Source organism: Moschus berezovskii, chromosome 10 (genome assembly GCF_049115385.1).
Source record: "Moschus berezovskii isolate FMDL1 chromosome 10, NW_MosBer_1.0, whole genome shotgun sequence".
Classification (NCBI taxonomy): Eukaryota; Metazoa; Chordata; class Mammalia; order Artiodactyla; family Moschidae; genus Moschus; species Moschus berezovskii.
The window spans coordinates 71847863-71870557 of record NC_142469.1 but is presented as its reverse complement, the minus strand read 5'-3'; the positions used below and the strand labels follow the sequence as shown (position 1 = coordinate 71870557).

Below are 22695 nucleotides of genomic sequence, written 5' to 3'. Positions count from 1 at the left end.
TGGCGTGCTGTGATTCATGGGGTCGCAGAGAGTCGGACACGACTGAGCGACTGAACTGAACTGAATTTGCTTCATTTAGTATGATAATCTCTAACTCCATCCATATTGCTACAAATGGCATTATTTCATTCTTTTTATGACAGACTAATATTCCATTGTATGTATACATCACATCTTCTTTATCCATACACCTGTCGAAGGACATTTATGTTGCTTCCATATCTTAGCTTGTAAATAGTTGTAAATAGTGCTGCTGTGAACACTGGGGTTCAAGTATCTTTTCAGATTAGAGTTTCCTCTGGATATATGCTCAGGAGTGAGACTGCTGGCTCATACAGCAATTCTATTTTTAGTTTTTTAAGGAACCTCCTTTCTGTGCTCCATAGTGATTGTCCAAACTTATACTCCAACCAACAAAGTAGGAGGGTTCACTTTTCTGGTGAGGCTGCTTTGAAGTTATTGTTCAGTTACTTCAGTTCAGTTCAGTTCAGTTCAGTCGCTCAGTCGTGTCCGACTCTTTGCTACCCCATGAATCACAGCATGCCAGGCCTCCCTGTCCATCACCAACTCCCGGAGTTCACTCAAACTCATGTCCATCGAGTCGGTGATGCCATCCAGCCATCTCATTCTCTGTCATCCCCGTCTCCTCCCACCCCCAATCCCACCCAGCATCAGACTCTTTTCCACTGAGTCAACTCATCGCATGAGGTGGCCAAAGTATTGGAGTTTCAGCTTCAGCATCAGTCCTTCCAATGAACACCCAGGATTGATCTCCTTTAGAATGGACTGGTTGGATCTCCTTGCAGTCCAAGGGACTCTCAAGAGTCTTCTCAAGAGGGACTCTCAAGCACCACAGTTCAAAAGCATGAATTCTTCAGCAATCAGCTTTCTTCACAGTCCAACTCTCACATCCATACATGACCACGGGAAAAACCATAGCCTTGACTAGACGGACCTTGGTTGGCAAAGTAATGTCTCTGCTTTTGAATATGCTATCTAGGTTGGTCATAACTTTCCTTCCAAGGAGTAAGCGTCTTTTAATTTCCTGGCTGCAATCAGCATCTGCAGTGATTTTGGTGCCCCAAAAAATAAAGTCTGACACTGTTTCCACTGTTTCCCCATCTATTTCCCATGAAATGATGGGACCAGATGCCATGATCTTCGTTTTCTGAGTGTTGAGCTTCAAGCCAAACTTTTCACTCTCCTCTTTCACTTTCATCAAGAGGCCTTTGAGTTCCTCTTCACTTTCTGCCATAAGGGTGGTGTCATCTGCATATCTGAGGTTATTGATATTTCAGTTACTTGACTGTGTCCAACTCTTTGTGACCCCATGGACTGCAGCACACCAGATTTCCCTCTCCTTCATTATCTCTCAAAGTTTGTTCAAACTCATGTCCATTGAGTCGGTAATACCATCCAACCATCTCATCCTCTGTCATCCCCTTCTCCTTCTGCCCTCAATCTTTCCCAGCATCAGGGTCATTTCCAATGAGCTGGCTCTTCACATCACATGGCCAAAGTATTGGAGTTTCAGCTTCAGTATCAGTCCTTCCAATGAATATTCAGGGTTGATTTACTTTAGGATTGACTGGTTTGATTTCCTCACTGTCCAAGGAACTCTCAAGAGTCTTCTCCAGAACCGCAGTTCAAAAGCACCAATTCTTCGGCACTTAGCCTTCTTTAAGGTCCAAGTCTCACATCTGTGCATGACTGCTGCTTTGAAGTAGGCCATCCTTGATCCACTTTTCATGTGACTCTGGAATTGAAACAAAGTTAGTTGCTACTTGTGAGGATTGACTGGCTGACACCTTGTTACCAATAGGAGTATAAACAGATTCATTGATTTGCCCAGAGCGCAAAATTGTTTACTTTTGGACTCAAAAATCCAGACTCAAAATATCTTGTCTTTTCTCTGTAAGGGTGAGCCTATGGCCCTGTGATTACTGCCAACATCATGCATAACCAAGCCACTGCTGCTTCTAATGAGTGTTTACTATGACAGACGGCATCCTAAGCCCTTCACATAAGTGACTTCGTTGTAGTCCCAACAATTCTGAAGACAGTGCTTATCTTTACTTTGTAGATGAGATAACTGAGGGACAGAACAAGTGAGTGGCATATCAGAGATTCAACCCTAGGTCTCTCTAACTCTAACCCTAACCCTGCCTCCTCACCACCAACTACATCATCTTTGCTTAACTGCTTGGATTCCCCCAAACAACTTCTTTCCTTTCATTGATCTTTAACATTTTTTTTCTCAAGTGAACAAGGGTGAGCAATTATTGGATTAGCCAAAAAGTTTGTTCTGGTTTCTCTATAAGATGTAATAGAAAAACCCAAATGAATTTTTTTTTCCCATCAATATTTTGACAGTGTACAGACACTGAATTTATTTATTAACTTTTTTATTCTCCTGGGTTGAGACACAGTTTTGGAAGGGTATGAGCCAGCTGTGTCCTCCTTTGCCTGGCAAATCAATAAAGCTATTCTTCTGTTTGTTTGTTTGTTCTTCTTTTTAAATGTATTATTAATGGGAGGATACTTGCTTTACAATATTGTGTTGGTTTCTGCCATATAACAACATGAATCAGCCATATTATACCTTTGTCTCCTCCCTCTTGAACCTCCCTCCCACCTCCCACCCCATCTGACCCCTCTAGGTTGTCACAGGGCACCAAATTTGAGCTCCCTGCATCATACAGCAAATTTCCACTGGCTATTTAATTTTACATATAGTAATGTGTATGTTTCAATGCTACTCTCTCAATCTGCCTTTTTTTTTTTTTTTGCCAGAACACAGACACTGAATTTAGAACTGTCTTCAGGATTGAGCTTTTGCAGGTTTTCCCATCTGCCTAGATAGATGATGTTTTACATTGTTTTCACCCGACATCCTTTCCTTTCCTTTTTCTCATATATTCTATACAGTATGTTATGTATAGTATAGAAATAAATTGGATTGGCCAAAAAGTTGGTTCATGTTTTTCCATATGATGTAACAGGAAAAGCCAAATGAACTTTTTGGCCACTGCTATAGTATTTCTATACTACAGTATTTCACTGCTATAGTATTGGTGCTGGAGAAGACTCTTGAGAGTCCCTTGGACTGCAAGGAGATCCAACCAGTCCATTCTAAAGGAGATCAATCCTGGGTGTTCATTGGAAGGACTGATGCTAAAGCTGAAACTCCAATACTTTGGCCACCTCCTGCGAAGAGTTGACTCACTGGAAAAGAGTCTGATGCTAGGAGGGACTGAGGGTGGGAGGAGACGGAGACGACAGAGGATGAGATGGCTGGATGGCATCACTGACTCGACGGACATGAGTTTGAGTGAACTCCGGGATTTGGTGATGGACAGGGAGGCCTGGCGTGCTGTGATTCATGGGGTCGCAAAGAGTCGGACACGACTGAGTGACTGAACTGAACTGATAGTATTTCTGGTCTTCCCTGCTGTCTCAGACAGTAAAGAATCTGCCTGCAATAAGGGAGACCCAGGTTTGATTCCCGGGTCAGGAAGATCACCTGAAAAAGGAAATGGCAACCCATTCCAGTATTCTTGCCTGGGAAATCCCATGGACAGAGGAACCAAATGAGCTAAAGACCATGGGGTCGCAAAGAGTCGAACATGACTGAGTGACTAACACTTAGGCAAATTAGGCATAATATTTCTATTTATAAAGATATGATATATTTATGCTTCTACATGTATGCATGCAGATACATATGTATATGAGTGTATACACAGTTGTTGTTCTGTAGCTCAATCATGTCTGACTCTTTGTGACCCCATGGACTGAAGCCCACCAGGCTTCTCTCTCCTTCACTATCTCCTAGAGTTTGCTCAAACCCCTGTCCTTTGAGTTGATGATGCCATCCAACCATCTCATGCTCTGTCACCCCATTCTCCTCAGTCTTTCCCAGCTTCAGGGTCTTTTCCAATGAGTCAGTTTTTCGCATCAGGTGGTCAAAGTATTGAAGCTTCAGCTTCAGCATCAGTCCTTCCAATGAATATTCAGTGTTGATTTCCTTTAGATTGACTGGTTTGATCTCCCTGCTCTCTAAGGTATTCTCAAGAGTCTTCTCCAGCACCACAATTTGAAAGCATCAATTCTTCGCTGCTCAGCCTTCATCCAACTCTCACATTTGTAGGTGTGTGTATACATACATATATATATATATATATATATCTCCTTTGCTACGCTAGGTCTAATGTGGCTTTTTTCTCAGGTGATGAGGACTTGAAAAGGGAGCTTGCTGCCATCTTTTCACTAACTTCTCCCTCTAAACAGAGACCTTCTAGAAACCTGCCATGGAAAGATGTGCTTACTTTTCTTCATTTCCAAGGACAGAGAATGCCTGTGATGTCCCAACGTGTCCCAATCCAGACTCTACTTCTAGGTAATCCAGTGATAACAATGAAAAACTTAGTAACTACTGGAAAGTGAAAGGCCACTATTTCATTAACCAGAACACGCTGGACTTACTGAGAAAATAATCATGCAATTCTCAAAATAGTTAATGCTTAAAGATGGAGATGAAGTCAGACCCTTGCTTCATCCAGATATCAGTTTGACCCATCGACTGGCGTGTCTGTTGTGCCAAGCATCTCTGATACCCAGATCCCTATCTTACCCTTCCAGTTTCTTCAAAGTCATCTGAAATGATGTAACTTTCCATTTCTGAGTTACTGTAATTTCACGAGAACAGCATACTTGAAAAACAAAATGTTAGAACAGCATCTGATATTTATGAGTTATGGTTCTTCACAAACAAACGCTGATAAAGCATGTACTGTGTGCCAGGCATGAAGTTTTAAAACATGAATAAAATACAATGTCAGCCTTTGAGAACCTCATAGCTTAGAAATTGAAATATCTTAGGCTCATAATGAGACTGCTTCTGAGACCTCTTTCCTGTGTTAAAAATGCAGTTATTTTCAGGGAATTCAGGACGTGTTGCCCATTTGCGTAGTCTGAGTTGGAACAGTAGAAATCCAGGCCCATGGGTCAGGACACAGCTTGCACAGAGCGCTGGGCCAGTGGCTCTTGGGGCTTTATTTTCCTCCCTCCCCACAACTCAGGTTGTGCTCCTGGGTCAGTCGCTGGACCCTCTAAGCCTTTACCTCCTCATGCACGATGGAGAGAATCCCTGATCTATTCTCCTCATGCTGTCATTCTGGGGTCAAATAAGAAAAATCACACAGAGACCTCCCTGGTGGTCCAGTGAAATGACTTATCCTTCCAGTGCAGAGTGTGTGAGTTCCATCCTTGGTCAGGGAGCTGAGATCCCACATGACTTGTGACCAAAAACCCTAACATTAAAAATGGTCCACATCAAAAAAAGAAAATCTTAAAAACAACAACAACACACACAGACACATAAAACCATTTTTGAAGACTGCATCAGGTATCTGTAAGCACTACAAAGGCTGGGTTTTTTGTTTTGTTGTTTTTTTTTTTTCTATTTTGCTCACCCTTGCATTCCTAACATCTAAAATAATGCCCAAATCATGCTAGATGCCTGATGCAGATTTACTGAATAAATGCACTCCATTATAAAAGAACTTGCCTTGTCACTATAAACTGTTCAAAATTATGGTAATTGATTCTTTTCTATATTACAAAAGGAAAAACTCATTTTGTGTAACTTCTAGAGTGACCATATCTCAGGGTGGGAAGAGATCTTACAGAGCATCCAGCCTAGCCTTGCAGGGTGACTTGAATTTGCCTTGAGTCCTTGCTAGGGGCCTGTCCACCCTGTTCCAGATCGCAGCCTTCAGATGGAATCTCTCCGGGTCATGCTGCAGAAGTTCGTCTTACTTGGCAGAAACCTGCCTCCACCTGCTGCCGCCCAACAATTCTCCCCCAACTCTTCCCCTTTTACTTGGTAACGTTATATTATCATCCTTCCCTGCTCTCAGTTTTCTCATATCCAGGCTAAGTTGAGTAATTTCTCATTGATAAACTTAAGGTACTTCATAACGACATTTCTTATTAATAAAATAACTAGACACAAAATAAACACTATTAGTGGTACATTCTGCTCTCACCCACCCACAGGCTCTTGCAAAGGTGGATGTTGCTGGCGCCACCTATTGGCAGACATCTGAAAATGTCTGCAAATGTAAAATACTCAATAATTTGTAGTTCCAGTACAGACAGAAAAATTGCTGTGAATTTTGTCATATCTGCCTGGAGAATCCCAGGGACGGCAGAGCCTGTCGGCTGCCGTCTATGGGGTCGCACAGAGTCAGACACGACTGAAGCGACTTAGCAGCAGCAGCAGCAGCTTTTATATAAGATAAACACAAATATCATTACAGCAAAATTTATAGTAGAAAAAAATCAGAATCTACAAAATTATCAGTAATGAAATGAATTATGGTACCTACTCAATGAAATATTGTAGCTATTAAAAGTGATGCTCCTAAAGATTATATAATAAAATAGAAAATGCCTACAATATAATGGGGTTAAGTGAAAAAAAATAATAATATACAAATTTACTACTTAAACATAATTGTAAACAGCCATGTTTTACTACAGTCTAAAAATAAGTGCAAAATGCCATCATTGGTAGTTTTATGGCTGTGAAGTTATATATGGTTTTTTTTTGTCTTTCTATAAAGTACTTCATAAAGTACTAGTGCTACTTCTAAAATCATAAAAATTCAAATGTTTTTACATTTCTTTTAATATCTCTCTCTGACATTTTAGACAAAACACACATACCCAGATGTATATACATTCATGTACCACCTCCTTATTATTCATCTTCTTCACCTCGAGTCAGTTTCTTATAAGATGTGGACATGCATTTTGGTGGAGCCAAAAATATTAAGAATAGTTTTACTGATCATCTGAGGAGAGGCAGAGTATGCTGAATGCTTTCAGTGTATAGGGGCATATGGCATCTGCCTATCCTTGTTAAGCATCAGTTTCCACATCTATAAAATGGGGCTGAGAACAACCGCAGCAGCTGTTTCATAGGATGATTGTGAGGATGGAAAGTGATGTCTCCAAAGCAACTGGCATGGCATGGAGTACGTGCTCTGAGTATTATCGGCTTCTATTCTGTGGTGGTGGTTTAGTCACTAAGCTGTGTCCAATTCTTGAGGCCCCATGGACTGTAGCCCGCCAGGCTCCTCTGTCTGTGGGATTCTCCAGGCAAGAATACTGGAGTAGGTTGCCATTTCCTTCTATTCTGAGATCGTTGTAAAATTACAGTGGATTGAAATTGTGTCTGTGTGTGTGTGTGTAAGTGTGGATTGTCAAGGAAGGCTAGAGAGGAATGGGACCAAGGGTGATAGGAATGTGACTGAGAGCTAGAGGCAGCCTCCCACAGCAAGTTTGCCCAGGGCCAGACTATCTGAAATTCCTGGGAGATGAAGGAGGAGCAGAGAGGGTGTGAACAGAGAGGCCAGGTAGTGGGCCAGCAGCACTTGTGAGTTTGCAGGAATTCAGTGAAGGCTGAGGATAGTGGACACCCATTTGAGCATTGGCATTTTGGGGGACTGCTTCTGGGTCAGTACATGTTCTCTGACAGCAGGGATACACTGACTTGGTCATGCATGAACTGAAACCAGTTAAGGAGATCCTTCTTGAAAAGATGGTGAGTGTAAAATTCCCCTGAGGCCAAAGGACCAGGAACAAAATGGTGGAAGGAAGGTGGGTTCCCTGGGAAGACAAAGCCACAGGGGGCTGCAAGACCTCTTTTTGTTCTCACTGGTAGGGTTGCTGTGCAAGTAGGCAGCATGCAGACAGAGAAAGCCATGCACATGTAAGGGCCACCCACGTGACCATAGTTTCCAATATCATAGCCAGAGTCAGTATGGAATATTGAGTCAGAGTCACTTTGCAATGATTCCTGCATGTGATACAGTTTAAGGAAAAACAAGGAGCAAGTAGCCAGGATGAGCCCAATCTCTCTGTCTTATTTACTGTCAGACTGGATCAGCCCAGAGTCAACAGACTGAATCTTCCTCATTATTGTGTGATAGTAAATGAATGAGCAGCCACCAGAAATTCACTCCCAAACAGGATGATTTGGAAAAAAAGAAACATGTGCGCATCAGAGCCTCTAGCTGCAAGTTATCACCACAAGGCTATAGTTTTTCCCTGGGCCACTCTCTCTCTCTCCCTGGCGGTGTAAAATGTATTCTAGTTGACATTTCAGAGCGTCTGGCAGCTCCATTGTTTTGATTGAATGCCAAACATGAACTAAAATGCATTAACTGTTTTGTCTGCCTGGTGCCATGTCTGTGGGTGGACATCTTGCGTCGTTCTGCTGGAAGAATAACAGGATTAACAGAAAGAGGAGAGCTCCAGACAAATGTTCAAGTCTCAGAAGGAAAGGAATGGGGTGGATATACCCAGGAGGGAGTCTGTGTGTGCATATGTGTGCAGATGGCATTCCCTGGCCTGTGTCTGCTCCATGCAATAAAAGGGCACAGTTGGCAAGGAAGAGCGGTTTATGTATTCTCAGAAACAACTGTGCTAATTTGAAAAGAGCAACAGGATAACCAAGACAAGGCAATGAAATCCAAGTCAGGCAAAAAGGAAGGAAAAGGTGACAATTCTCAAATCACCTAAGAAAATCGGCAGAGCACACAGACCACAGCTGACTTGGGAGAGATTCTCTATTAGAATATGGCCAGCTACAGACGTGGAGAAGGCAATGGTAACCCACGCCAGTACTCTTGCCTGGAAAATCCCATGGACGGAGGAGCCTGGTAGGCTGCAGTCCGTGCAGTTGGGAAGAGTCGGACAAGACTGAGTGACTTCACTTTCACTTTTCACTTTCGTGAATTGGAGAAGGAAATGGCAACCCACTCCAGTGTTCTTGCCTGAAGAATCCCAGGGACGGGGGAGCCTGGTGGGCTGCCGTCTATGGGGTCGCACAGAGTCGGACACGACTGAAGCAACTTAGCAGCAGCAGCTACAGACTGTGCTCCTCATGTTGTAGGTTTCTGAACATTTACTCTCCTATTTATTTTTGGAAACTTAATTGAACAACTCTATAGAGGCAAGTTTTACTTTCTGCTCCCTTGGATAACTGCATAGTGGAGGGTGTGTATGTATATATGTGTGATTTTGCCTTCAATTTGGATTTTTTTTTAAACCATGGGTTACATTTTCTTTTTTTTTTCTTAAATAGAAGATTTTCTTATATTTTACAATGAAGTGAAGAGTTGGCAAACAAATTACGGCTAGAGACAAATGATAAATTTTATACCTTCTTTCTGATTAAACTACAAACTATTTGGAAAATATATAATGTTTTTATGATAAACTATCTTTTCATTAGCAGGGTTAATGCTGTTGTAATTTACACTTTGACCTCTGAAAATAGTGTTGATATTTCATTCCCAACCCTTTCCTTCAGTTGTTTCTTGCCTCATTACTGAATTCACTCAACCTCCGCCAAGTTTCCCTCTCCCAGACACAGTAGCTATTAGGGATGTGTCGTCCTCTGAGAGAGGTCTGGATTTTTACTGCTTCCTGCTGGCCCATTGGCATAGATCCTGGCCAACCGGAAGATAAATTGAGCTGTCCCAGGTCTTGAGCCAACACTGAGCCCTGCCTGCTGGTCCTGGAAGCCGCCCACCAGCCATGGCAAGAGAGCCACATCTGAGTCCCTTCTTTACATTCCCTTTCCTTTTCCCTATCCCCTCTCCAAAGTCACTCCTCTGCAGTGATTTTCCAAATGCCTCCAGGTTTTCCCCCCAGCTCATTCTGCTTCCAAATCTTTCCTTGTTGCTCAGACACTTGGGAGCCCCCTTGCTGTGTTTCATTGCCATATATCTTTTCCATGAGAAATTTCTTAACCAGACGTCATCATTTTGAACAGCTGGGAGGGAGTCTCTCTTACATGTTCTGATGTATCCATCCTTCCCTTCCTCAAAGTGCCCCATCCCCAGTGAGATTCAGGATAAAGCCATGTGCTAACCACTGAATGAACAAATGACTGAATTTCTCAAAGGTAATTCAGATAATGCTTTTGGGGTGTTTTTTTTTTGTTTGTTTTGTTTTTTTACCTCTGGCTGTTATTTTGATTGATTTTCTTACTCTATTCTCTAGTGTCTTATTTCATCAATGATTTCCCCTCTCAACTCTGCCTTCAACTTCTTTCTTCCTTCTGGGTCCTTGCTGTTAATCGATAAACAGGTTTAAGTCTCTTTCGTTGGAAACAGAATAAAGACGAAACACAGGCAACTTTTCCCTTAACTCTGTAACCCATTCATTTATGGAACATGTGTTACTGTACCTCCTATGTGTCAGTATTGCTGCCAGCACCAGATGGAGACAGAACATTTGCTGCTCTCGTGGAGCCAGTGAGGGGATGCAGATAAGAAATACACCAACACACGAAGCTCTAGCTGCAGCTCTATTATTCAAGGGGAGGCCATTAGATGTCTTTGTCAGAAGACTTTCCCATCAGCCCGTTCTGCAGGCTGACATGCCTTGGTGTGGGCTGGCTTTCAGTCTCCTGTCCCTTGGTTCTTCATAGGCCTGCACCAAGGTCCTCAGCAGTCACACCTCCCTTCCCCTCCTCCAACCCCCAGCCTCCTTAGAAGGGTAGGCTGCAACTGCAGCCCTTACTCCCGATCCAGAAGCAACCTGGCCTCAATTCCCACCACGTGACCTTCATGCAAAGGTCAATGGTCTTCGGTTCTAAGACCATGAGCCTTAGACCCTAGTGCTCATTTCTCCATTAGGGGTCACCTTCCTCCTCTCATCCACCCCTGATTTCTCTAGTTGCTTTCTCTCTGTATTCTTCCCTTCCTCCCCTCCTTCCTTTCTAGCTTCCAGTACCAGCCCTCTCGTGTTTTCACTTCACATTCCCAGGGAGCAGTCTCACCCCTTCTCATGGCTTTCACCTCATCTCTCTGCTGATGAATCCCAAGTTGTCTTCAGATCATTGTTACCATATTTCCAAGATCTGGCATCATGGGCATGTGGCCAGCATGGGGTCTGGAACTCCACATTTCAGAGGGCCTCATTTGAGATTTAATGCTCTGTGGTTACCATATTGAAATTCTTAAAAATTTTACCTTTGAGGTGTGAATCTGTGTTTTGTAAATCTATGAGTCTGCTAGGGATACCATAACAAAACACCACAGACTGGATGACTTAAAGAAAAAAATTTGGTCCTCATAGTTCTGGAGACTGGAATGCCAAGATCAGGGTGCCTCTGGCTTGGTCTCCCCTGAAGAATGAAAAGAGCAGGTCTGTTCCAGGTCACTTTCCTTGGCTTCCAGAAGTCCATCCTCTTGCTGCCTCTTCCCATGGTGGTCCCTCTGTACACGAGTGCCCCTGGTCTCTCTCTGTGTCTTAATCTCTTCTTATAAAGATACCAGTCAGCTACCCGCTCCTTTTGTCTTGAGAGCATACTGGGCTGAAAATGCTGAGAGGGTCAGGGTCCAGCCATCCTTGCCCAGGATTGGCAGCACCACTGCATGTTTTGAGGTGATTTGGCAGGGCTCAGCCTTACACCCCTGCCTAGGCATACAGAGCATCCTGGCTGATGTTGCAGTCCCTTGGTAAGTTCCTCTTACCATGGCCTGTGGTCTGTGGATTGGACAGCAGGCCATGGTGAGGGTAACTGATTTCCCTACATCCCAGCCGCAGATCAGTCAGCCCCTTTGAGACTCTAAACAAAGATCACAAACCTCTCCTGCACAAAGTTTTTGTACGTAATCATCCATGATTTTATACATGTTCAGGGGATAATTGGCTTCATGAAGCTAATGTGTGGACCATCTGTGGTTTGGCTTTGCTTACCTTTTCAGCCCCATTTCAGTACTTCCTTCACTATGCTGCAGCCCTCCTGAATTACTGTAGCCCTTCTCTGAATGCACGTTTTCTGCCATGTTTCCATATTTTTGCATGTGCTCTTCACTCTTCCTACCATGTGCTTTTCTTTAATATCATTCTACCAAACTATGATGTATCCTCCAAAATTAAAATTACATTTTATCTTAGTGAATCCCTATTGTCATCACCTAAGGCTCAACAAAGCACTCCTGTAGGGCCTCTATGCATCTCTCTTATAAGATTTCTAACTCTAAAGTCTGATTGTTTCCTAATCGGTCTGTCCCTTCTACCAGATTGAAAGCAGTTTTGAGGGCAAGACTATGTTTTAACCACCTGCTGCAGAGCTGAGTACAGTAAATAGAAACATTTGTTGATCACTCAATGTATGAATGCACGTGTGAATACATGACTGAATGAGGAGATGCATAAGTTTGTGGTGAAGGGCATGTGCTTTGGAGTCAAACAGTCCTGGGTTTAAATCTCAGCTCTGGCAATGAGCTGAGTTTAAATCTCCTCTGTTTAAATCTCAACTCTAGTCTCATGACCCTGGGGACATTACTCATAAACTTCAAAGTCAATTGTTGTCAGTTTGTATTGACAGACAACAGCTATGCCTATATATAAGTCCTATCACTAAATTTCTGTGAGCTTGAAAGGTGTTATGGAATGAAGTGACAAAATTAAGGGACAGTGGACAGAGAAAGACAAATACTGTACAATATCACTTATATGTAGAATATAAAAAGTACAACAAACTAGTGAATATATTGAATAACAAAAAAGAAACAACTCACAGATACAGAGAACAAACTTGTGGTTACCAGCAGGGAGAGGGAAGGGGAAGGGGCAATACAGGGATAGGGGATTTAAGAGGTATAATCTATTATATATAATAAGCTACAAGGATATATTATACAACATGGGGGATACAGGCAAATTTTATAATAACTATAAATGGAGTATAATGTTTAAATATTGTGAATCAGTATACAGTTTACCTATAACTTACATAATGTTGTACATTAACTATATATCAATTTAAAAAGGGAAAATGAAGCTGTGTTCTTCTCGATTTATTAACAAAAAACTCATTAAATGTCCGCTCGATACAAGGCACTAACCTGGGACTTGTGGAGAAATTTAATATAAAACAAACCTATGGAGGAATAGGAGGAGCTGATTTTAGAGTTAAACTCTAAAATGACAGGTGCCATAAAGAGGGATCAGTTTTAAAATAAGAATTTGTTTGTAGCTGGGGCAGTGAGGAAGGCTTCCTGGAAGAAGTGGCATTTGAGATGGACCTTGAAGAAAAGGAAGAAGATATTGTTGGCACTGGGAGAAGGAAGAAGGAAATAGATGCAGCCATGGGGAGGCATGAACTATCAATAACCTCAGATACACAGATGACACCACCCTTATGGCAGAAAGCGAAGAAGAACTAAAGAGCTTCTTGATGAAAGTGAAAGAGGAGTGAAAAAGTTGGCTTAAAACTCAATAGTCAAAAAATTAAGACCATGGCATCTGGTCCCATCACCTCATGGCAAATAGATGGGGAAACAATGGAAACAGTGAGACTTTATTTTCTTGGGCTCCAAAATCACTGCAGATGGTGATTGCAGCCATGAAATTAAAAGACACTTCCCCTTGGAAGAAAAGCTAAGACCAACCTAGACAGCATGTTAAAAAGTAGAGACGTTACTTTGCCAATAAAGGTCCATCTAGTCAAAGCTATGGTTTTTCCAGTAGTCACGTATGGATGTGAGAGGTGGACTATAAGGAGAACTGAGCATCAAATAACTGATGCTTTCAAACTGTCTTGTTGGAGAAGACTCTTGGGAGTCCCTTGGACTGCAAGGAGACCAAACCAGTCAATCCCAAGGGAAATCAATCCTGAATATTCATTAGAAGGACTGCTCCTGAAGCTGAAACACCAACACTTTGGCCACCTGATGCGAAGAACTGACTCACTGGAAAAGATCCTGATGCTTGGAAAGATTGAAGGCAGGAGGGGAAGGGGAAGACAGAGAGATGAGATGGTTGGATGGCATCACTGGCTCAATGGACAAGAATCTGAGCAAGCTCCAGGAGTTGGTGATGGACAGGGAAGCCTGGCCTGCTGCAGCCCATGGGGTCGCAAAAAATCAGACATGACTGAGTAACTGAACTGAGCTGATGGGGAGGCAGAGATATTCAGGAGAGAAACGGGAGCTCCGCCGTCCCATTGTTGATATTGCTCCCACTGAATGCTGCAGTTTCAGCCTCCGAAACTAAGGGTTAGTGGCCTTTTCCACACAGTAAGATATGCCCTTGTTTTCAGGAGTCTTTGGCCCTCTGCCCAAAAGACACCACCCGACTCTGACAGCTAAGTCAGAGATGGGCCTGTTTGCACCATGTCTTCTCAGCAGTAGTCATTCTGAAGCTCCATGTTCTGATTGCATTTGCCGCATCCTGTACCATCAACAGGGCGGTAGAGGCTCTTCTGCGTGGGTGATGGATCGCTTCCCGGTGACCAGGAATGTGTAACCAATATGGAGAATTACGGAATGATTAGTGCATCTCATCACAGATGGTCACATTATGCCATTTAGAATTAAATTGCCTATGGCCAAGGTTGAGGAATATAGCTGGAAGGATGGTTTGCAAAACACTTTATTTTACATAGAGTGATGAAACTAGCTTTAAAAGAAAAAAATTCAGCTGTCATTTCCAGGAATCCTTTTCTGGCACCATGAGATGGAGTTAATCAGAGTCATGAACCTGCCTGCCTGCTGCTCTCGCTGCATTTACCCCACTGCAATACAGCGATGGTTCCACTTGGCTTCCAGGGTGCCAGGCCTCCTGAGCTTGAAGGCAAGCCCTACCAGGAGGTCATCTCCAATCCCCTGCTTTAATACTGCATCCCTCATCATCAACATTCTCTGTCCTTCTCCTGAGTTATTTCTTCTCTACAGCACTTGTCCCAATCCAATACAGGACACGTTCTTATTTGGTCTGTTGATTGCCTGTATTTTCCCTAGAATATAGGCCCCGGGGGCTGCTTCCCATCGCCCGATCAGTGACCGGCATGAAATAAGGGCTCACGACTGGATGGACATGAGGTTGAGTGAACTCCGCAGGAGGTGGTGATGGACAGGGAGGCTTGGCGTGCTGTGATTCATGGGGTCGCAAAGAGTCGAACACGACTGAGCGACTGAACTGAACTGAACTGAAGTATTTACTGGAAGGCAGAAGCGAACTAGGTCTCTAACTTGAAACCACTCCTGCTTCACTCCTCTCTTTGGGGAGCCCTGTCTGGGAGACCCGGTGCCGGCAGGCATGAGATCAATTTCAGGTATTAAAGTAGCTCACGATGGAGAGTCCCAGCCTAACTGAACCTGAAGCCAGTACTGAGGATTTTTCCTAACCCCCTCCTAGACTGCTTCGCTCAGTTCGCGGGCCCTGGTTACCTAAAGTTGGCCAAGGGGGCGCACTGCCGAGCCCCGGGAAGGGCCAACAATGCGCTCGGGTCCTTATCCCTTCCTCGCGACAGGCTGTCATCCAGAAGGTGCGTGAGTGCCACCCCCAACCAAGGGCACAGAGCGTTCGGCAGAGCTAGCTCCTCCAGCCGGGCGCCCTTGAAGTCGGTGGGGGTGGGGGGGACGGCCCCACGCCGCCTCCGCCGCAGGTCGGGAGCGCGCGTCTCCGCCGCAGCGCAGCGCAGGGAGCGCCCGGCCCGGCCAGACAGCTGAAGGCGGCGGCCGCGCTCACGCACCTCGCCGGAGCCGGTAACGGCGGGCTGCACGGGACTCTGGGGGCCTGAGGCTCTGGCTCCCACGGACGGTCGGGCTTGCTGAGGTTGCGAGGGGGTGGTTTGAGTGGAAGGGAATGGGCAGGAGAGATCTGCTCCTCGAGGGTCCCCGGGGCAAGAGTGCGGACGCGTGGAGTGAACCCAAGTACTGAGCCTTCCTGGAAGCGGGTTGCTGTGCGCGTCCTGCCGGAGGGCGTCCGAAAAAGCAAGGAGCGCGGTGCCCGGGGCTGGGGTGGGTTTCCTCCTTTCGCTTGCACTCAATGATAGGTCACACCTTCTCCCGCCGAGGGTGGGGGAGAACTTTCCTTGTTCTGGAGGGCCAGCCCCGATGTCCCTAGCAACCAGCAACCGAGAGAGCCCCCAACCCGGGCTCGGGAGACAAGCCTGTCCCGGCGGAACGTGTTGCCCGCGGCTCCCGGGTGCGCGCCCCTGGCGGTGGGCTGGGCTGGGCTCCCGGGATAACGCGGGTTTGACTGTTGTTAATTCATTTTGCTTGTGCCCAGGCGCCTGCCTGCAGGTCATCCCACTGTTTAGAGGGAAATACCGCGATCGGTTCCCAGCACCCCCTCCTTTTTTTTTTAATCGTTTCTGTGTAATTAATTGAGGCAGACGTTCGGAGGCTTTGTGGTTTCCGCCGCGGTTTAGATGACACGGGCAATCGCAGATGATACTCCGGATTTCATCTAACAAAATCGAAGCCTGAGATGGTGTTGTAAAAGCAAAGGGAGCTAGGGGAAAGTTTCCCTGCTACTTCAGGGAGGAGAAGGGAACTCCCACATATAAATTAATTCTGATAAAATCCCAAAGGTAAACGGTAGTATTTCCAGTTTACAAGTGAAGTAAATTAGGTTGAGATATTAAATAAGTTTTCCCAGCCAAATCCCCCAGTTAACAGTGGGGAGGCGAGGTCTGGAATCTAGGACTGTGATCCAGTGGGGGCGCATCACCTAAAACGCAGGCAAGAAAGGCCAAGGCTTACAAGGATAAGGTCTAGAGTGCAGGAGAGGTAGCCAGGTGCTGGGTGCTGGGGTGCCTGACAACAAACAGTTGTGTTCTTGTCAGGAAGATTACCCAGTGTTTATGAAAGATGCTGCTGCTGCTGCGGCTAAGTCGCTTCAGTCGTGTCCAACTCTGTGCGACCCCATAGACAGAAGCCCACCAGGATCCCCCGTCCCTGGGAGGTGATATTAACAGGTGACGGGGAAGGCAGTGTTGCTCCCAGTCTGTTTCCTTCCCTTCAATAAAGAAAGGGCAGCCCAAACCCCTTTAAGAAGATCCCGAAACCCTGAAACTGAGCTGAGGTTCAAGTAGCAGGCATCCTAGCTCACAGTCCCTCAGAGCAGGCTTGAAAGACAGTAGCTGAGCCTGTAGACTTCAAAAGAAGGAAACGCTGAATCCTGGCAACCCTTCAGAACAAATTCTTAGAGAAGCTAGCTCAAGAGCACCTGGGAAAGGATTTACAAAATCAGTGTATGCCAGATGAACTTTTTTCTCTTTTCTAGCAAACCTAGTGGGGCTGCAGATTGAGGCACGCCGGATCTACTGTTTTTCAGCTGTGGGTTGTGACTCATCAGTGGAATGCTATCAGTGTAGTGAGTTGCACCAGCCTTTTTTAAAATGTGAAATTCAATAGAAGGGATGAGAAAGGATCAGAGTGCACTGTATGTACAAGGGCAAGTATTGGGTTATGAATTGTGTGTGTGTGTGTGTAGTTTATCCCACTGCTTCTGCATGGGAGTGCATACCTGACCCTGGCTGCCCTATTGTTCCTTCCAGGCTAACTTCCTCTGCTCATCATGGGGTTATCTTTTACTTTGCAAATAATATCAGCATCTTCTGGACAATGTAGCCTTTCTCCTGCCCATTTCTCTAGGCCCCCAGGTGTTGAGGTATTTTACCAATCAGAGTTCCTCTCCAAATCCTTTATTTTTGATCTTCTAATGTTGTGGGTCTGATGACAGCTTGACTTCCTTTGGTCCTCACAGCTAGGTGGCTGTAGCTGTTTACATTTCACAGCTAGGGACCTATGAATCACTGCCTCCCACCCCCATCATAGATGTGTGTCCTGCCTTTACAGACGCATACTCTCCCTAAGGATAAGGTGTGGAAAGAGTGGACACACCACAGGGCTCCATCTCTACACCTCCTTGATGTCACTCATCATGAGACAGATATAGAGGGGACATTTTTCGGTAGGATTCTCTATAAGACCAGGCAAGAGATATAATGTTGAGCTCACAGTATGGTTGAAGGTCTTCTGTATTTGGGATCAAAGAATCAATGAAAAAAGTAAAGGATGGGATGGCTCTACTAAGCTGCAGTTCACGTGAGAGAAGTAACCTGAGGGTCTCAGTGGCCTACCAGGCCAACATGAACCTGTGTGAAGTAGCTGCTCAATAGCAAACATGGGTTGCAGTGATGAGAACAGGCTTTAAAAAAGAAAACAAACAAATAGGGATTTGCATAGAGCTGATTATGTGCCAGGTAGAGTTGTAAGTGTTTCACGGTTGTTTTCTCCATCCTGTTGCACCTTCATGAAGTAGGGAATATAATTAGCACTGTTGACTTTAAAGATATTCACAACCTAAACATGGAGAGTTATGTTTAATTTGGTGGAGATTTTTAGGACTTAAGTCTGGGAGGCACCATCTCAAGTAACCCTGAGAGAACTGCTCTGAGGAGGTGGCATGGGGGGCAGGTTATATAAAAGTTTTGCACCAAAGAGCAGGTAGTCAGAATATCAAAAGATGATTGTTAATTAAAGAAAATTAATATCCCAAGTTAAGGAATTTAGCACTTTTCTATGTATGGGAAGATGCAAGAGTCTGGGCTCACTGAAATCATTCCTTTGATATGCACCTCAGCTGTCTGGGGCCAGTATCCTGTGTTTTTACATCCTGATTTTCTTCAGGGCTCACCATAGGAAGTGGCTGCTGACTGCTAGATGGCAGGACTTTTCTTTCCTGACTTTCCTCAGGCTCACCAGCTCACCATCTGTGGTGGCTGCAATTGCTGATGACTGTGACATCCTTGTTTTCTGATATGGCAGGAAATACTCCATTTCTCATCACCATTCCCATTTAACAGATGTTGAGACTAAGGCACAGAAGGATTACGAAATTGGTCCAAGATCATACAGGCAGCAAGTATAGAGCTGGGATTACAGCCTCGGCCTTTAACCACTACCATCTACCAACCTGTGACATTCAAGCGAGAGGAGCTGAGGACCACTCTACTCAGGGTCACATCCTGGGTGGCTCCTTTATAGAGGACAGAGGCCAACTTCAGAGGATCTGAGGAAGGTGACGGGATGATGAGGGACTGAGTACCAGGCCGTGCAAAGAACAGGGAATATTTTTTTTCATCTGGCAAAAACGCAGCCTTGGCCAGTTCTGAGGACATTCCGCAGATATCTGAGGAAGAGAAAGTAGGTTTGCTTCCAGAAGCAGATCAAGCCAGTGCTGGGGGATCTGTCAGGACTGGGGAAGAGATTGCCCACTGGGTGAAGCGGTGTCAGATTTCATTACTCAATGCCCTTTCTAATGCTCAAATTCCTCAGTTTTATTAGATCTATATCCTGGCTCAGACAGTAATCTGCCTTCAGTGCAGGAGACCTGGGTTCAATCCCTGGATCAGAAAGTGGGTTGCCATTTCTTCCTGGATCTTCCCCTGAAGAAAGAAATGGCAACCCACTTTAGTATTATTGCCTGGAGAATTCCATGGACAGAGGAGCCTGGCAGACCTATAGTCCATGGGGTCATAAAGAGTCAGACATGACTGAGTGACTCACACACACACACACACACACACACACATAAGAGGAAAATAAGCTTTCAGTAACTAGAAATGAACAGACTCTCCTAGACATCTATGTGTGCCTACAAAAATAAAATAGGGAACCAAATTAAAGTTCTGAACAAAGCATACGTTCAAATTATGTGCAATTTGAAAGGAAAGGGCAAGACCAATAAGTAGAAATTCCAGTGTAGATATCTGAGAACTTTTCATGATTCCCAAATCTCATTGGCCACTTCTGGAACAGAAGTTCTTTGAGAACAGAGGCTTTGTTAAAAAGATTTCTTCAAAGAGATATACTGGTACTTCCTTCATCCTAGACATAATGTGAGGGGCTGTCATGGGATCACGAGTCTAGCTATACATGCATTTAGGGTTCAGTGGTGGCCTAGGCTGCATTCCCAGACTTTGTCAGGGCAAAAGATGTCCAAGGATTTCCTGAAGAACTGCTGGGGCCTTGTGGGGAGATGATTGGCCTGTGTCCACTCCAAGTTCAGCCCAAGTGTGAGGGCAACCCCAGCAGCTAGTGTTTCCAGGAATCTAGAGGCTAAGATAGGAGTGAGCCATCAGTAGATGGAAAGCACCCATGTATAGAGTGTAGGATCTGACAGCCACAAGAAAGAATGAAATATGATTTTCAGGAGCATAGCTAAAACAATGGATGATCAAACTAAGTAAAGAAAGTCAGAACCAGGAATATGGCAGGAAATAGTCCTTTTCCAGAAAGGAAACCAGAAATATGGCAGGAAATACTCTATTTGTCCAGAAAGAAAAATATCATATTACTTATAGATGGAATCTAAAAATAGTGAATTAACTGAGAAATAATTGGACTCAGGGACTTAAAAATCAAAGTTATAGTTACTAAAGAAGAAAGAAGGGCACAAGGGGTATATTAGGAGGTTGGAATTAACAAATACAAGTTATTACATATAAAATAGTCAATAACAACCTATGTATCCCAAGGGAAGTCTATGAACACTCTGTAATAACCCATATGGGAAAAGAATCCAAAGATGAACAGATAGATGTGTATGTATAACTGAGAAAGCTTCTTTACATGTACAACACACTCAACATTATATGTCAGTGTTAGGACAGTAAACAATAAAAAGTTAATTTAATAAAAAAGGAGGGAATGAGACATAAGCTTTTGGAAAGTGGTCATTAGAAAGTGTAACTTTCCTTCTGCTCTGTCTTAAACCATTGCTTTAGTTTAAATTTCCTTTTCTGTGGAACAGAGATGGAAATACCTGTTCCTACTCCTTTCTTGCTTATTAAAAGATTGATTCAGCTCCAGGATGTAAGGAACGGTGTGGGCTGCTTGGAGACAGATTTTGGGGGTTCGTTCTGGCACATTTCACTCTAATTTACAACCTCCAGACAGGACTTCCACAGGCCCTCCACTTGCTTTGATCTTGGAGGGATGAGAAGCTGGCCAGCTGTTGGGCATACGGAAAGAGAAAAGACGTCAGCCATCCCCGGGTTGCTGGAGGAGGCCAGCATGCAACAGGCCTACCTGGCATAGGCAGGAGATTTATTGTTATAACCAGGTTGGAGTTTCTTTTGTCTCCAGGCAGCACACTTTAATTCTTGGGAGACTTTGAAGTGGTTGCTTGAGGAGAAAATTCCCCAGGATTCTGCTCAAGTGTTAGTCTGAGGGTGGGAAGGATGAATCCACTGAATGCTATTTTAAGGAGCAGTGGAAGAGAAAAATGAAATTAATATTTCATCAGGTCCCATAAATTGTGCCAGCTCAGAGTGTGTGTTCCATGCACTTTAGTGGAAATAGTAAAAGAGTAGCAGTCTATACTTGATGTGTACTTCAGATGAAGACTTTGGGAGGAACCTTTAGAAAAGAAAAGGAAATGTTTACTTGTGAGAGAATTCAAGGGAGCCAGGCTTCAGAAGATTGGGTCATCAAATAAAAACACAATAAAAACTTGAAGGAAAATGCCCCCAGATAGTTTCCAGGATTCTCAAATGCACATAGTCTGTTGTTCATGGTTGAAAACAGCTTTCTCACACAATGGTCATATTCCCCAAAGTCATGATTTATCTTCAGACACTCCCATGGTAAGCAATCAGGGTAAAAATAATTTGGGGGAGTCCAGGTTTACAGGACATTTTCAAAGTTTTATGATTTTGGAGACCAAACCTCCAGACAGGATGGTCATGTTATTTTTGGCTTATTTCAGGGTGCAAAGTGATTTTTTTAAAAAACTGGAGTATATGAAGTGCTTGGTCCCATTGGAAAGAAAGGCAAGTATGCATTTTTGCTTCCTCTCTTTGCCAGGGTTAGCCTTCAATCCATCATGGTGTTGCTGAGATGTGAAGTAAAAAGTAGAAGCTGAGAATCTTTGAGCTGCTAAAGGTGGATGTTTCTGTCTCAGTTTAATTGTTGCTCAGGTCTGTGTTACCAAGAGCTATGTAATTTCCCCCTGACTGGAGAACATTGGTAAATTTCATAACCCTTCAAGTTAAAATAACTTATAAGCTTCAAATGATGATTTTTCCTAAAGGTGCATTTGTTTTCCTCAGCCAAAACAACCATTAAAGGCAAAGACGGGGCAGTTAGGGGAGCTGCTTCTTTATTCCCCTGGTTGATCAAGGAAAAAAACTAGGAGATAAGTGATGGTAATAGTTATAATCATAACCTGTCTTTCTACCAACCTTTGTGTAGATTTCCCCAGAAAATATAATTCTATCTTCTGTGAAAAGCAAAGCAAAAACCAACAACAAAAAACCCACAGAAATTTAAGATGCAAATCTGAAAATCTGGAACCTACTAGGTTTATATCTTATAAACCTACGTACATTCCTACCTATGCTTCTTTAAAATTTGCACTAAATTACCTCCATAGGCAAGGAGAGATAACTCATTTTTCTGGGAGTCTGAAGTGGAGCCCAAGGTTGCCAGAAGCAAGTAGATGTTTATATTGAGCTTTCATTTGCTATTAGTAGTTATTTTGTAACATGTTTAATATTAAAATGTCCTCTAAATTTTCTCTTAAAATTGATGCTCCTGAAGGTTGAACCAGGTGGGACACAAGACTTTGGGGCTTTCTGGCACCACTGGTCGTAAGAGAGAGTAGATCGTTAGAAAGTTTAGCTTTGTTGCTGCTCTGTCTCCAGCTCTTAAACCATTGCTTTAGTTTAAATTTCCTTTTCTGTGGAACAGAGATGGAAATACCTGGTCCCACTCCTTTCTTGCTTATCAAAAGATTGATTCAGCTCCAGGCTGTAAGGAACAGTGTGCACTGCTTGGAGACAGATTCCATCAGCAATAAATACAA

The 22695-nt window shown here is 43.9% G+C and overlaps 1 protein-coding gene across 2 annotated transcripts in view; it reads left to right on the top strand.

Annotated features, from left to right (window-relative positions):
* Positions 1–22695, top strand: part of MRAP2 (melanocortin 2 receptor accessory protein 2) — a 91767-nt gene that overhangs the window by 19875 nt on the left and 49197 nt on the right. Inside the window, exon 1 of one of the 2 annotated variants that reach the window (XM_055433905.2) lies at positions 15484–15581. The exons of the other annotated variant lie outside the window; for it this stretch is intronic. The gene's annotated coding sequence lies outside the window, so the exon portion shown is untranslated. Of the gene's footprint in view, positions 1–15483; positions 15582–22695 lie in introns of those variants that run through there. 2 annotated transcript variants of the gene reach the window in all.